Source organism: Hordeum vulgare, chromosome 6H (assembly GCF_904849725.1).
Source record: "Hordeum vulgare subsp. vulgare chromosome 6H, MorexV3_pseudomolecules_assembly, whole genome shotgun sequence".
In the NCBI taxonomy this organism is placed as follows: Eukaryota; Viridiplantae; Streptophyta; class Magnoliopsida; order Poales; family Poaceae; genus Hordeum; species Hordeum vulgare.
In genome coordinates, this window is record NC_058523.1 from 460,602,383 (window position 1) to 460,619,289 (window position 16,907).

Consider the following 16,907-nt stretch of genomic DNA (forward strand, 5'->3'; position numbering starts at 1 on the left):
AAAAATCTCCTGTTCACCCCCTTCTAGTCGATATAACGCGCTTTCAATTGGCATCAGAGCAAGGTACTCCCTTGTTCTGTGTGATTTTGGTTTAACTGCGTGGAGTTTTGGTTATGTCGACCGCATGTATGATCAAGGTTACTGCAGGATGTACTATCTTTGAAGGAAAGGACTTCCCCTACTGGAACACCAAGATGCAAATGCATCTTCAAGCAATTGACAACGATCTTTGGTATATTGTGGAAAATGGTATTCCCTCCATCACTGCTACTATCTCTGCCGTTGATGTGAAGAAGTTCAAGCAACTTGACTCGCAAGCGAATAATATCATTTGTGACCACCTGAGCAAAGGTCAGTATGGCAGAGTTAGTGCTTTGGGCACAGCTAAGCTTATCTCGGATAGGTTGTCCAAAGTCAATGAGGGAGTCTCAAGACAACGCGACTCTCGTGTAGATGTTCTTCGCAATCTCTTCAATCGTTTCAAGAGGCTTGACAATGGAAGCTTCCAAGATACCTTTGATCGCCTCACTGGCATCTCAAATGAATTGCAAGCTCTAGGAGCTACACACATCACTGACCATAAAGTTGTGAAGAAACTACTACGATCTCTTGATCCATCATTTGACACACTGGTTCTCATGATCTAAGAACGAAGAGACTACAAGATGCTTGATCTTGCTGATATACTTGAGAACTCAATACTCATGAATTCCAATAAGAAGAAAAGAGAGATCTGTATGGACCAAGCTATTCAAGACCTTGTGCGCTTAGGGTTAAGGCTGTTTCCTCATGTGAGGAAGAAGATTCGTATTGCAGTCTTGGTGACCATGAAGAACTTGGACAAGAACTTGCAATGCTCGTGAGGAAATTCCAAAAGTTCACAAAGCGTGGCCAGTTCGGAAAATCTTCAAAAAAAGATATGAGGAAATCAGATTCTTCATGTGATGACTACAAGAAAAGAACCTGCCACAAATGCAAGAAATCTGGCCACTACATTGCTGACTGTCCTCGCTGGGTGAAAGAATCAAAGACTAAGAAATAAAAGGATGAAAGTTCTGATGACTCGAAGAAAAAGAAGAAATCTTCAAAATCCTCGTCTTCAAAGTTCTCACCACACAAGAAGACGAGTTTCAGAAAGGCTCGGGCACTCATTGGCAAGGAAATGGATTATGAAGAAGAATCTAAGGAATGTGATGAAGAGGAAGCTTTTGAAGTGGCGTTAGAATCTGGTGTGGCAAGCCTTGCACTTGCTACCACATTCGCTAGCAAGTCGATCTTCAACCTTGAAGAAAATGACAACACCAACTACAATGATGAATATACTGATGACTTCGCTCCAACCTAGTGCTTCATGGCAAAAGGTTCAAAGGTACCAAACCACACTTCCTCGTCTGATTCTAGTGACTGTGAACCTGGTGATTATCACAAACCCAGTTACTATAAACTTGCCAACATTGCCACTAAGCAACAAAGTGCTATTGAAAAGCTTTAGAAACTTCTAGACAAAAGCGATGCTTTGTTGAATGATGAAATGAATCATACTCAAGTCCTCACTGAAGATGTTCAAAGTCTTCGGTCTAGATTTGATAGTCTTCACGATCGCTATGGCACACTCTTGGCTGATCAGGAGAAACTTTCTTATGAATTTCTTCAAAGGAAGCTTGATCTTGAGAAGTTAAGAATGCCCCATGATGATCTTCGACTGGAAAATGATTCATTGCTTGAATAACAGATCAGTACCGCTCAGGTAGAATTCATTCCACCATGTATGAAATGCATCAAGCGTGAAACTGCTAATTCTTCACTTGAATCATCACATGCTTCTATCGCTACAAATTCTTCAACTGTTACTATGGTATCAAATTCTTCACTTGAGGAAACCACAATTGCTACTGACAAAAATGCAGGATTGAAGGAATTGTATGCGAGAGGCATATACAAAAGTCTAAATGGGAATCAAACCCTTTGCGGTGTGCTCAAAAAGCAAATTCTGAACAGGAACCCAAGGAAAGAGGGCATTGCCTTCGAGAGGAAATTGAATATTGATGGATCATACGGGAAACGTGAGCAGTACCCGAAAACCTCATGGGTTGCTGCTAAAGGCCCTCCCATTGATCCATCCAATCTAACAGGCTTTGCATGTGAAATGTCCTATTCCTTCGATGAGTCATTTGACTCCAACAATAAACTGTTCAAAAATCAATCTGGTGAAGTATTTGTGATATGTTGGAACTAACTGCAGGAATGGACCTCCCATGAGGAAAATATGGGTCCCCAAAAGTTGCTTGGAAAATCATCACGTGAATGTCCTCATGACACCACTAGTGAAGAACTAGAACCCCAGATCAAATTCCTCAGGTGGACCAAAGTCTTCACGAGGATCAAATTCCTCAAATGGTCAAAATTATGCTCGTACTCGCACTAATGCTTCGGATATGCAGGGAACCTACAAGGGACATGAATATGAGCATTATTCCTCAAATCATTATGTTCATAAGTCATCAAAGAATTTATCTGCCTATTCATTAATTTGAGTACTCTAACCCCACTACTGTGAAAAGAAGTGCATTAGCTTCAATGCCTCCATTCTCATATGGTGCTCGCGGGATGATGAACTCTTTGCCACCTTTTCATATGTGGGCGGTGAAGAAATTGAACTAATCACTTTTGTAGAACAGGTCTCCAAATGAAAGTCATCATCTGAAGAATTTGCTGGAGACCTAAGAAATTTGCTTGATTGGATGTGAGCTAAAACATGATGAAATGATCTAACATTTCACACGTCCTCTAATTTACTATTTGTGATGAAATTCAAGTTTGATGAAATTGATATCATATTCCTCAAATCTCAAGCATATGAGATGGTAAGCTATACTAATTCATCTGCAAGATGATAAACCCAAGAACATACAGTGGGTTCTGGACAGTGGATGTACAAATCACATGACTGGTGATAAAAGCTTATTGACGAACATACCACTGACTCCATCACCACTGAAGCAAATCACGTATGCTGATAAAGGTATAAGCAAGGTATTGGGACTTGGTAAAATGGCTATCTCCAAGGACCGGCACATGGACAAAGTCATGCTCGTGGAATTCCTTGGTTTAACCTCATGTCAGTCTCAATGTTTTGTGATCTTTATATGATTGTCATCTTTGGAAAATATAGATGTGTAGTCATCATGGAATATGACAAATCCAAAGTCTTTGAAGGCTTTAGGAGAGGAGACCTGTACATTGTTGATTTTTTCCACACGTCCTCGACCACCCACATGTTTACTAGCAAAAACCTCAGAAGGCTGGCTATGTCATCGATGACTTGGTCATGCAGGCATGACGAATTTGCCACACTAGCGAAGAAGAAGCATGTCATTGGCATCGAATCTGTCAAATTCCTCAAGGACCATCTCTGCGGAGCTTGTGAGTCTGAAAAAATGACCAGATCCAAACACCCCTCAAAGACTATCATGACTACTACTCGTCCGTTTGAATTACTTCACATGGATCTGTTTGGATCTACTCATTATGCTACTCTAACCAATGTAGCCTCTTTATATGGCTTTATCATCGTTGATGACTATTCTCGTTATACTTGGGTACACATCATTGCTTACAAAAATGAAGTGCAGGAAGTCTTCAAACGATTTTCCTCAAGGGCATCAACAAACTTTCACGTCAAGATCAAACATATCAGGAGTGATAATGGGACAAAATTCAAAAATAATGGTCTTGATGATTATCTTGATGAACTTGGTATTATTTTGAATTGTCTGCTCCTTATACTCAATAGAATGGCGTCGTTGAACGCAAGAACATGACTCTGGTTGAAATGGCACAAACTATTCTTGAAGAATATCAGACTCCTCATTGCTTTTGTCCTGAAGCAATCAACACTTCTTGCCACATCATCAACCGGGTATATCTTCACAAATTCCTCAAGAAAACCTCATACGAACTCCTCACTGACAAGAAACCCAATGTAAGTTATTTCAATGTCTTCGGTGCAAGATGCTGGATTAGAGATCCTCACCATAGCTCAAAGTTTGCACCTAAAGCACATGAGGAGTTTATTCTTGGTTACGGAAAGGACTCGCACACCTACAGAGTCTTCAACACCTATCAGAACAAGGTTGTTGAAACTACAGATGTGCGGTTCGATGAACCAATGTCTCGCGGAGAGAGCGACTGCCTCCTGTGCTAGATAAATTGACTCCTGAGGAAGCTATTAACCACAAGGCTACTGAAGATATCATTCCTACTGAGGAACAACCCCTTGTTGAAGAAGTCGTCCCCAACACTGATGAAACTCAAGCAGGTCCACCTAAGGAAAATGCTACAGATCAAATTCCTCATCCCAACCAAAGTCTTCAACCAGCTCATCCAAGGATTGCAAATGAACTGGAAGTTGACAAAATCCTCGATGACATCAACACACCAGGTCCTCTCACTCGCTCAAAAGCTTCACATTTAGTTAACTTTTGTGGGCATTCCTATTTTGTGTCTATCAGAGAACCCTCAAAACTTGCTGAAGCCTTCATGGAACCTGAGTCGATTCAAGCCATGCAAGATGAACTTCTTCAGTTCAAGCTGAATGACGTATGGGAACTTGTCAAATGACCAGATCCTCACAAACACAATATCATCGTCACCAAATGGATCTACCGAAACAAGCAAGATGAGGATGGTCAGGTTGTGAGGAACAAGGCACGGCTTGTAGCCCAAGTCTACACATAGGTTGAAGGAATTGATATTTATGAAACTTTTGCACATGTTGCTAGACTTGAAGCTATTTGAATATTACTTCCTTATGCTAACCATCACAATATTACTCTATATCAAATGGATGTGAAAAGTGCATTCCTCAATGGTAAGCTTGTGGAAGAAGTATATGTTGCTCAGCCCCCAAGTTTTGAAGACCTAAAGCATCCTAACAAAGTCCTCACACTCAAAAAGGCACTATATAGCCTCAAGCAAGCCCCTCGTGAGTGGCATGATACATTGACGGAATTCCTCATGAAGAAAGGCTTCAAACCTGGTTCACTTGATCCTACTCTTTTCACACAATCCTATGACAATGAACTATTCGTGTGCCAAATATATGTCGATGACATTAATTTTGGTTGTAATAACAAACGTTACACTGATTAATTTGCCTACATGATGGGTGACAAATATCAAATGTCCATGAAAGGGGAGCTGCAATTCTTCTTAGGTCTGCAAATTCGTCAACAACGCAATGGCATCTTCATTTCTCAGGAGAAATACCTCAAGGATGTTCTGCGGAAATTCGGCATGCATGAATGCAAAGGCGTCAAGATAACTATGCCTGCCAACGTCCACCTCTGCACTCACGAAAATGATATAGATTTTGATCAGCAGGTATATCGTTCTATGATTGGCTCTTTGTTGTTTCTATGTGCATCTAGGCCAGACATTATGCTTAGTGTTTGCATGCGTGCACGTTTTCAAGCAAAACCGAAGGAATCACACCATAAGGCTGTGAAACATATTCTCTAATATCTAGCTCACACACCAACACTAGGATTATGGTACCCCAAGGGCTCAAATCTTCACCTCATTGGATATTCTGATTCTGATTATGCCAGTGACCATGTGGATCGCAAGTCAACATCATGCACATGTCATTTCCTCGGACGATCCTTAGTTTGATGGTCCTCAAAGAAGCAGAACTCCATATCACTCTCCACTTCTAAATCTGAATACATTGCTGCTGGATCTTGTTGTGCTCAACTGCTATGGATGAAGCAAATCCTCGGGGATTATGGCATCAACATGAAGAATGTGCCCCTCTACCGCGACAATGAGAATGCAATCAAGATTGCCTACAACCTAGTACAACACTCGAAGACCAAGCACATCCAAATTCGTCATCATTTTCTTCATGATCATGTACTCAAGGGCAATATCATCATCGACCATGTGAAGATTGATGGCCAGCTAGCAGACATCTTCACAAAGCCCTTTGATGAGAGAAGGTTTTGCAATTTGCGGTGTGAGCTAAATATCCTAGAGTCTTCAAATGTTTTGTAAACATGCACACATTCTAATACTTATGCAAAATTGATGACTTGGATGTGCAACACACAAAGTAACGTTTTTCTTCAATCAATGAAGAATATCACTCTAAGTGTGAAGAAATTAATGAAGAATTTGGTTCTCAAGGCCCTACGACAATTGTACGCGATGCCTGGAATCATCATTCTTATACATTAGGTCACACTACCACCAAACTTTGAAATTCTTCAAATTTGAGACTTTTTACAAAATCCTCAAAAAAATTCGAAGTCTTCAAAATTTCCAAATTCTTCAAAAAAATTCTATGATGATCTTCATTGACTATATATTATATAATAAGCTTTCAATATCCTCAACAACATTCACTTATTGCTAAGTCTTCAAGTTGCTATTGTTCGAATATGCCCTAGAGGCAATAATAAGTTAGTTATTATTATATTTCCTTGTTCATAAGAATCGTTTATTATCCATGCTAGAATTGTATTGATTGGAAACTCAAATACATGTGTGGATACATAGACAACACATTGTCCCTAGTGAGCCTCTAGTTGACTAGTTTCTTGATCAAAGATGGTCAAGGTTTCCTAGCCATTGGCAAGTGTTGTCACTTGATAACGGGATCACATCATTAGGAGAATCATGTGATGGACAAGACCCAAGTTATATACGTAGCATATTGATGGTGTCATTTTATTGCTATTGTTTTCTACGTGTGAAGTATTTGTTCCTATGACCATGAGATCATATAACTCACTGGCACCGGAGGAATACCTTGTGTGCATCAAACGTCGCAACATAACTGGGTGACTATAAAGGTGCTCTACACGTATCTCCGAAGGTGTCCATTGAGTTAGTATGGATCAAGACTGGGATTTGTCACTCCGTGTAACGTAGAGCTATCTCGGGGCCCACTCGGTAATAAAACATCACACACAAGCCTTGCAAGCAATGTGACTAAGTGTAACTCACGGGATCTTGTATTACGCAACGAGTAAAGAGACTTGCCGGTAACGAGATTGAAATAGGTATGCGGATACCGACGATCAAATCTCAGGCAAGTAACATACCGAAGGACAAAGGGAATGACATACGGGATTATATGAATCCTTGACACTGAGGTTCAACCGATAAGATCTTCGGAGAATATGTAGTATCCAATATGAGCATGTAGGTCCCGCTATTGGATATTGACCAAGGAGTACCTCGGGGCATGTCTGCATAGTTCTCGAACCCGCAGGGTGTGCACACTTAAGGTTCGATGATGTTTCGGTATAGTTGAGTTACAAGTGTTGGTAACCGAAAGTTGTTCGGGGCCCCGGATGGGATCCAGGATATCAGGAGAAGCTCTGGAATGGTCCGGAGGTAAAGATTGATATATAGGAAGTCCTGTTTTGGTCACCGGAAAAATTCCGGGCTCATCGGTAGTGTACCGGGAGTGCCGGGAGGGGTGACGGGGACCATCGGGAGGGGTGTCACGCCCCAAGGGGTCTCATTGGCTATGGGAAGAGATAAACCAGCCCCTAGTGGGCTGGAATAAGTTCCCACTAAGGCCCATAAGGTTTGAGAAGGAAAAAACACAAGGTGGAAAGAGTTTCCAAGTGGGAAGGTGGAATCCTGCTCCAAGTAGGATTGGAGTAGGACTCCTCCACCTCCAATTTCGGCCAAACCTTGAGGGTTTGAGGGTGCCTCCTCCCCTCCCTCCCTCCTATATATACTAGAGATATTTAGGGTTTTTGGGACACAACTTTGCCACGTGCTGCTCGACCCTATACCACACAGTTTTTCCTCTAGATCGTATTTCTCGGAGCTTAGGCGAAGCCCTGTCGGAGTAGATCATCTCCACCATCGGCGCGCCGTCACGCTGCCGGAGAACTCTTCTCCCTCTCCGCCCCCTCTTGCTAGATCAAGAAGGTGGAGATCGTCATTGAGCTGTACGTGTGCTGAACGCGGAGGTGACGTTCGTTCGGCACTAGATCGGAACGGATCATGAGACGGATCGCAAGACGGTTCGTGCAACGGATCGCGAGACTGTTCGTGGGATGGATCGCAAGACAGATCGTGGGACGGATCGTGGGACAGTTTGTGGGACCGTTCGTGGGGCGGTTCGAGGGACGTGAAGACGTTCCACTACATCAACTGCGTTTCTTAACCCTTCATGTTGTGTGATCTACAAGGGTACATAGATCCAAATCTCCTCTGGTAGATGGACATCACCATGATAGGTCTTCGTGTGCATAGCTAAATTTTTGTTTCCCATGCAACGTTCCCCAATAGTGGCATCATGAGCTTGGTTCATGCGTAGATGTTCTCTCGAGTAGAACACAAAGGGTTTTGTGGACGGTGATGTTCGATTTTCTACCCTCCTTAGTCTTTTCTCGATTCGGCGGTATTGTTGGATTGAAGCGGTCCGGACCGACATTATTTGTACGCTTACGAAAGACTGGTTTCATTGCTTGACATGCAACCTCGTTGCATAAAGATGACTGGCGGGTGTCGGTTTCTTCAACTTTAGTTGAATTGGTTAAGACCAAGGCGGTCCTTGGGGAGTTTAAATAGCAATTTGCACATCTCCGTTGTGGTTTTGTGTAAGTAAGCTGCGATCTACTAGATACCCATAACAGCCACGTGAAACATGCAACAACAATTAGAGGACGTCTAACTTGTTTTTCAGGGTATGCTTGTGATATGATATTGCCAATGATGTGATGTGATATATTGGATGTATGAGATGATCATGTTGTAATAGTTAATATCGACTTGCACGTCGATGGTATGGCAACCGGTAGGAGCCATAGGGTTGTCTTTAAACTAACATTTGTGTTTGCATATGCGTTTAATATATTGCTAGGACGTACCTTTAGTAGTAATACCATAAGTAGCACGACAACCCCGATGGCGACACATTGATGGAGATCATGATGATGGAGATCATGGTGTGGCGCCGGTGACAAGAAGATCGTGCCGGTGATTTGGTGATGGAGATCAAGAAGCACATGATAATGGCCATATCATGTCACTTATGAATTGCATGTGATGTTAATCCTTTTATGCACCTTATTTTTCTTAGAACGACGGTAGCATTATGAGGTGATCTCTCACTAAAATTTCAAGAAGAAATTGTGTTCTCCCCGACTGTGCACCGTTGCTACAGTTCGTCGTTTCGAGACACCACGTGATGATTGGGTGTGATAGACTCAACGTTCACATACAACGGGTGCAAAATAGTTGCACACTGGGAACACTCGGGTTAAACTTGACGATCCTAGCATGTGCAGACATGGCCTCGGAACACGAGAGACCGAAAGGTCGAGCATGAATCGTATAGTTGATATGATTAGCACAGAGATGCTTACCACTGAAACTATTCTCGACTCACGTGATGATCGGACTTGAGATAGTGGATTTGGATGATGTACCACTCAAATGACTAGAGAGATGTACTTTTTGAATGGGAGTTCTTAAGTAATATTATTAATTGAACTAATTATCATGAACATAGTCTAATGGTCTTTGCGAATTACGATGTAGCTTGCGCTATAGCTCCACTGTTTTTATATGTTCCGAGAGGAAATTTATTTGAAAGTTGATAGTGGCGACTTTGCGGACTGAGTCCGTAAAACTGAGGATTGTCCTCATTGCTGTGCAGGAGGCTTATGTCCTTAATGCACCACTCGGTGTGCTGCACCTCGGGCGTCGTCTGTGGATGTTTGTGAACATCTGACATACACGTCTTTGATGACTACATGATAGTTCAGTGCGCAATACTTAATGGCTTAGAAGCAAGGCGCCGAAGACGATTTGAAAACATCGCAGGACATAAGAGATGTTCAAAGAGATGAAATTGAGATTTCATGCTCGTGCCCTTGTTGAGAGGTATAAGACCTCCGACAAGATTCTTTGCCTACAAAGTAAAGGAGAAAAGCTCAAATCGTTGAGCATGTTCTCAGATTGTCTGAGTACAACAATCGCTTGAATCAAGTGGGAGTTAATTTTCCATATGAGATTGTGATGGTTCTCCAAATTCGCTGCCACTAAGCTGCTAGAGCTTCGTGATGAACTATAAACAAATCAAGGATAGATATGATGATCCTTAAGTGACTCGCAATCTTTGACACTGCAAAAGTAGAAATCAAGAAGGAGCATCATATGTTGATGGTTAGTAAAACCACTAGTTTCAAGAAGGGCAAGGGCTAAAAGGGATACTTCATGAAACGGCAAACCAGTTGCTGCTCTAATGAAGAAACCCAAAATTGAACCCAAACCCGAGACTAAGTGCTTCTGTTATGAGGGGAACGGTCACTGAGGCGGAGCTACCCTAGATACTTGGTAGATAAGAAGGCTGGCAAAGTCAACAAAAGTATATTTGATATACATGATATTGATGTGTACTTTACTAGTACTCCTAGTAGCACGAGGGTATTGGATACCGGTTCGGTTGCTAAGTGATTAGTAACTCGAAATGAAAGCTACGGTTGTCACATCCCTGGAACCCAAACCAAAGTGTAGCATTGTGCTCATATATTCTTTGCATTGCATCCAAGAAAATTGCAACAAGATCAAAGAAAGTGGTGAAGCAAAACTCAAAAACCCTAGCCACTTCTCAACTTAAAGGAAATTCCAAACTTGTTAAAATCAATGAACCCAAAATGGCCTCAAGAAAAGTTCAACTTTTCTGATAATTCCTGAAAGCAAATAATCAGTGAAGAAAGCTATTTTCATAACACATTTGGCTTTTTATTTAAATACAAAAATCCACTGAATTCAAGTTTAAATTTGAATTAAAAAACTTTAAGTTTTCAAAAATGTTGAAACCTTCAGGAATGGTTGGATATATTCCAACTAATATTCTGGTGTGTTCAAAATAATTTTATAAACTATTTTGGAGCTGAAAATAGAAAATCATAATAGTTAGCAAATCAGAAAACAAAACAAGAAAACAAAATGCAAAACACTTACCTGTCGCTTACGTGGCCCAGGCCCAGCTCCCCTGTCATCTTCCTCCTCGCTAGTAGGCAGCAGGAGGTGGCCGCCGCGATGCCCGACGCCTCCGCGCAGCTCCCTGCTTGCCTGGACGTCCCGGTGCGCTAGCAAGACGGGGATAACCTCCCCGAGCACGGCCCTATCCATCCCCGCGACCCATTCCTCCCCTCTCCTCCCGGTTGCTCTGTTCCCCACTGCCGCCATTGACAGGAGCTCGAGCTCGAGCTGCCCGAGCCCTCTAGCCACAGTTTCTTTCCCCCGAGTGCTCCATTCGCTCCGCCTCGACACGCTGGTCGTCCCTACCCAAGAAGAAGGTCCCTCGAGCCCTGCAACGCCCACGCCGCCGTCGTCTTCAAGCTTCGGCCGCCGGCGAGCTTCGTTCGATTCGTCGCCCACAGCGCCTCCCCGAGCCGTCTAAGCCCTCCACTACACTCCCCGTGATATTGCGCTCATTTCCTCTCTTCTTCCCCTTGGTTTCATGCCCCTAGCCACTGGACCAACGAGCCAAGCTCCGGTCGTCGCCTCAGCTCGTCGTCGGTGACCTCCGGTCCTCCCCAGTCCTCCTTGAGGTCAGTACTGGATGAGGCCGAGCCTGGGGATCCTCCCAGTGCTCTCGGCTCTCGATCCCGAGCACTACAGCTAACTCCGGCGACTCTCCGGCAGAGATCCGCCGCGGATCTGGTCGCCGCCGGTCAGTTCCGGCAGGATCTGACCTGGCCCCGCTAATCCACCCATTTAAACGCTAATTAGTCACTGACCAGTGGGCCCAGGCATAAGTCAAACGCAATCAGGGGTTGGTCAGCGCGGGATTATTCCCGTGAGGCTGACCAGTGGGTCCCCCCTGTCGGGTTTGACCTGACCAGGTTAGCCGACGGCTGACGCCATGCTGACATGAGCCTCACGCAATAAGTAGTTTTCTGAATTAAAAGAATTCCAGAAAATGCCCAAAAGTTCTAAAAATCATAGAAATTAATCTGTAACTCCAATGAAAATAATTTATATATGAAAAAGTATCAGAAAAATACAAGGAATCTGAATATGTCATTCTCAAACATGTTTGAAAATGTTAGTGGACCAAACATGTAAAATAATGAATAGGTTAAATTTAATAAATGCTTTGGAGATGGAATTTGAAAATCATTTGAATTCCACTTCAAATGCTATGATCAAACATTGTTCAATCACAACCAGCAACTTAACATATCATTCCCATGCATGTTAAAAACAAGTTGATCTGAGCATCAGGTGGAATCAATTAAAATGGTATTCGAGAATACCTCATTTGAAGTGATATTTGAATCTGATTCAAATCAACTTCAAACTTAATAAATAATAGCTACATTAGCATACCACCTTGCATCCTCATGCCATGCTCATGCATCATTTTGTTGCATATGATTGTTATTGATTGATGTTATCTCTTTCGGTAGGCTCCGCTCCTCCGGATTCCACCGAATATCCGACTGACGGATATTGTCCCTCTTCCGAGCAACAAGGCAAGCAACCATTTTGATCATTCCGATAAATCCCATGTTCTCGCTCCTGCACTTACTTATTGCATTAGGATTAAATGCTTCAAATGCTTTTGCCACGTTAGTTGAACCCACTTCCTTTGCATGACATGTCTTTGTCACAGTAAATAGCTGAACCTTGCAACCTAGCATACCTGGTAGTTGCTGGAGCCATGATGTGCCTTATACTGCTATGCATGCTATGCTTAGAGTTGTGTATGGTCTGTCATCTGGGAGATGAACAGAACTATGAGAATGCGTTCAGTAAGTAAAGGTTGTGTGTTGAACCTGATTTGGTAAAGGTACCGTTGAAAGGCTATGTAGGAGTACATGGCGGGTTGTTTCATTGGAACCGTCCTTAGGAACTGAGTTTCGTGTATGTAATCCAAGACGAGATACTACCACATGCTAGGCCCTAAAATATGACCCCGCTCGACTTATTAATCGCCTAGTACTCGGTCCAGGAGTTGCAAGTAGTTTCTGGTGTTTATAGTCATGCTGGAGGCCGTGCATAGCTCTGACCTGAGAGGTGGGCTGTGATGCGGTAGGCAGTGGCACGGTGTACCAAGTGGCACCCGGATGGTGGACTTGGGAACCCTGCGCACATCGTTTGGGGCCGTGGTGGAAACCTCGACCGGACTTCCGTGCGGGTTACCCTCAGATAGGCGATAGACCTGGACTAAGTATTAGCATGGTTAATGGTCGTGGCCGACTCCCTCGCTGGGCTTCCGCTTGAAGGTTGCCGAGGTGCATGACGTGCACATGGCGATAAGTGGAGAGAGCGTGTGTGAAGAAGTACACCCCTGCAGGGTTATGATCTATTCGAATAGCCGCGTCCACGGATATAAAATACTTGAAGACATATGTTGTTCATAGATAACGTTAATGGCTACTCATAAAATTGTCAAGATAAGCGTGAGTGTCGTGGACGGCATTTCCATGTGGAGACGGAATGATTCCACGATGGAGTATTGCTGTTGTGTTAGTGGACTCGTGTGCGAGAAATCAAGTTGTCAAAACTATTTTAAAATGCAAGTTCTCTAGCCACGAGTCAAATGCTGGCTTTCCGCATGAAACCCCACAATTCCTTATTGATACATTGCATGAGTAGATAGTTATCCTAAAGTCTTGCTGAGTACTCTTGTACTCATGTTTGCTTAATATTTGTTGCAGAGGTTGTTAATGACCCTAATGGAGGGTTCTTCCTAGACATCGACGACGACGAGTAGTTGGTATCCCAGCTACGATCTGGCCCTAGGGTATGTCTGTAGTATAGTCAGACCATGTGCCTTCTAGTTTCATCTGTGTGTACTCAGACAGTTTATCTACTTCCACTGGCTTGTAACTTGAATGACTGCTATGATGGGTCGTGAGACCCCTACTGTGTAATATTATGTGTGTGGCTCTTCCGAGCCATTTAAATAAAGCTTGTATGTTTGTGGTTACGTTGTGATGCCATCGATGTATCTATACATATCAGTATGCCATGCGTACGTGTGTCGTACTGATATGTATGGGGTTTGATTACCTAGTCGTAGGCTTTAGTAGCATTCCTTACACGCAAATGCCCCTTTGTGATCCAACGAGCCATGGTTGACCGGCATGTGTCCTTCTTAGCTGCTGTGTCTGTCCCCGTTGGGGAAATGTCACGCGATGTAATGGAGTCCTTGTAGCTTTCTACGACTCGTGTACATTCGCTGGTGACCGACACCTGCTTTGTTGGGTCATGTATGCCCGTCCCTGTGCAGAACAGCCACTTTGGTTTATGACTAGACATGTCGATCCAGGTTCTTTGTCATTGGATTGCTAGCGACACAATTTCATACGCGAGTCAAAAGGCGCAAACGGTCCCGGCTAAGGTAAGGCTGCAGCCGTGGGGATAACCGTGCGTGAGACCGCAAAGAGATGCGATGTGTTACAGGCTGGATTCCTATGTCTTAGGATCGGGGTCCCGACAACGGTGTAAACGGACACTAGCTAAAGGTGAGGTGATGATACGTGTTGGAAGTGTTTCCAAGGTTGATGTGATCAAACATCGCACGCTCCCTCTATCATCGGGATTGGTGGTAAAACCTAAATAGTTGTTATTTGGTGTTTGCGTTGAGCATGAACATGATTGGATCGTGTTTAGTGCAATAAGATAATTCATTTAAAGAGAATAATAGTTATTCTATTTGCTTGAATAATTACCCTCAATGGTTTATGGAATCTCGATCGTAGTGTTACACATGTTCATAATATTGGTGTCAAAAGATACAAAGTAATAATGATAGTACCACTTAGTTGTGGCACTGCCACTTGAGTCATGTTGGTATAAAATGCATGAAGAAGCTCCATGCTGATGGATCTTTGTACTCACTCATTTTTGAAACGTTTGAGGCATGCAAACCATACCTGTTGGTATAAACGCATGAAGAAACTCCATGCGGATGGATCGTTTGGACTCACTTGATTTTGAATCACTTGAGACATGCAAATCATGCCACATGAAACAAGAGAGTAACTTGTTGGGAGTAATACAGTTTTGATGTGTATAGTCCAATGAGTGCTGAGGCATGCAGTGGATGTTGTTATGTTCTTACTTCACTTACGATTTGAGTAGATATAGGAGTATTTACTTGATGAATCACAAGTCTGAAATATTGAAAAGTTCAAAGCTATTTCAGAGTGAAGATCCTCATGACAAGAGGATAAACTGTCTACTATATGATCATAGAGATGAATATCTGAGTTGCGAGTTTTGGTACACAGTTAAGACAATGTAGAAATTGTTTCGCAATACATGCTACCTAGAACACCATAGTCTGATGGTGTGTCCGAACGTCATAGCCACGCCCTATTTTGATATGTTGCATACTATGATGTATCTTATCGAATTGCCACTATCGTTTATGGGTTATGCATTAGAGACAACCGCATTCACTTTAAATAGGGCACCGTGTATTTCAGTTGAGATGACACATTATAGACTATTGTTTGGAGAAACCTGAGCTGTCGTTTCTTGAAAGTTTCGGGCTGCGACGCTTATGTGAAAAAGTTTCAGTCTGATAAGCTCGAACCCAAAGCGGATAAATGCATCTTCATAGGATATCCAAAACAATTGTATACATCTCCTATCTCAGATCCGGAAGCAAAGTGTTTGTTTCTAGAAACGGGTCCTTTCTCAAGGAAAGGTTTCTCTCGAAAGAATTGAGTGGGAGGGTGGTAGAACTTGATGAGGTTAGTGAACCGTCATTTCAACCAGTGTGTAGCAGGGCGAAGGTAGTTGTTCCTGTGGCACCTACACCAATTGAAGTGGAAGCTGATGATGGTGATCACTAGAGCTTCGGATCAAGTTACTACAAACCTCGTAGGTCGACAAAGGTCGGGTACTACAACAGAGTGGTACGGTAACCCTATCTTGGAGGTCATGTTGTTGAACAACAATGAACCTACGAGTTATGGAGAAGCGATGGTGGGTCCGGATTCCGACAAATAGGGGAGGCCATGAAATCCGAGAGAGGATCCATGTATGAAAACAAAGTGTAGACTTTGGAATAACTACTTGATGGTCGTAGGACTATCGAGTAAAGATGGATCTTTAAAAGGAAGACAGACGATGATGGTGATAAGTCACTATTAAGAAAAGCTCGACTTGTCACAAAGATGTTTTCGACAAGATCAAAGAGTTGACTATGATGTGACTTTCTCACTCATAGAGATGCTAAAAGTATGTTGGAATTATGTTAGTAGTTGCTGCATTATTTGTGAAATATTGCACATAGGAAGTCAAAACATTGTTTCCTCGACGGTTTCCTTGAGGAAAGATTGTATGTGATACAATCAGAAGGTTTTGTCGATCCTAAGAATACTAACAAGTATGCAAGCTCCAGCGATCCTTTTATGGACTGGTGCAAGCATCTCGGAGTTGGAATATACGCTTTGATGAGACGATCAAAGCTTTTAAGTTTGTGCAAGGTTTATGAGAAACTTGTATTTCCAAAGAAGTGAGTGGGAGCAATATATAATTTCTGATAAGTATATGTGGTTGACATATTGTTGATCAGAAGTAATGTAGAATTTATGTAAAGCATAAAGGTTGTTTGAAAGGGGTTTTCAAAGGAAGACCTCGATAGAGCTACTTGAACATTGAGCATCAAGATCTATGGAGATAGATCAAAATGTTAAACAGAACTTTCAAATGAAATGCATGCCTTGACAAGTTTTTGAAGGAGTTCAAAATAGATCAACAAAGAAGGAGTTTTTGGCTGTGTTGTAAGGTGTAAGATTGAGTAAGACTCGAAATCCCAACCACGGTAGAAGAAAGAGAAAGGACGAAGGTCGTCCTATATGCCTTAGCCATAGACTCTACAGTATACCATGCTGTGTACCGCACCT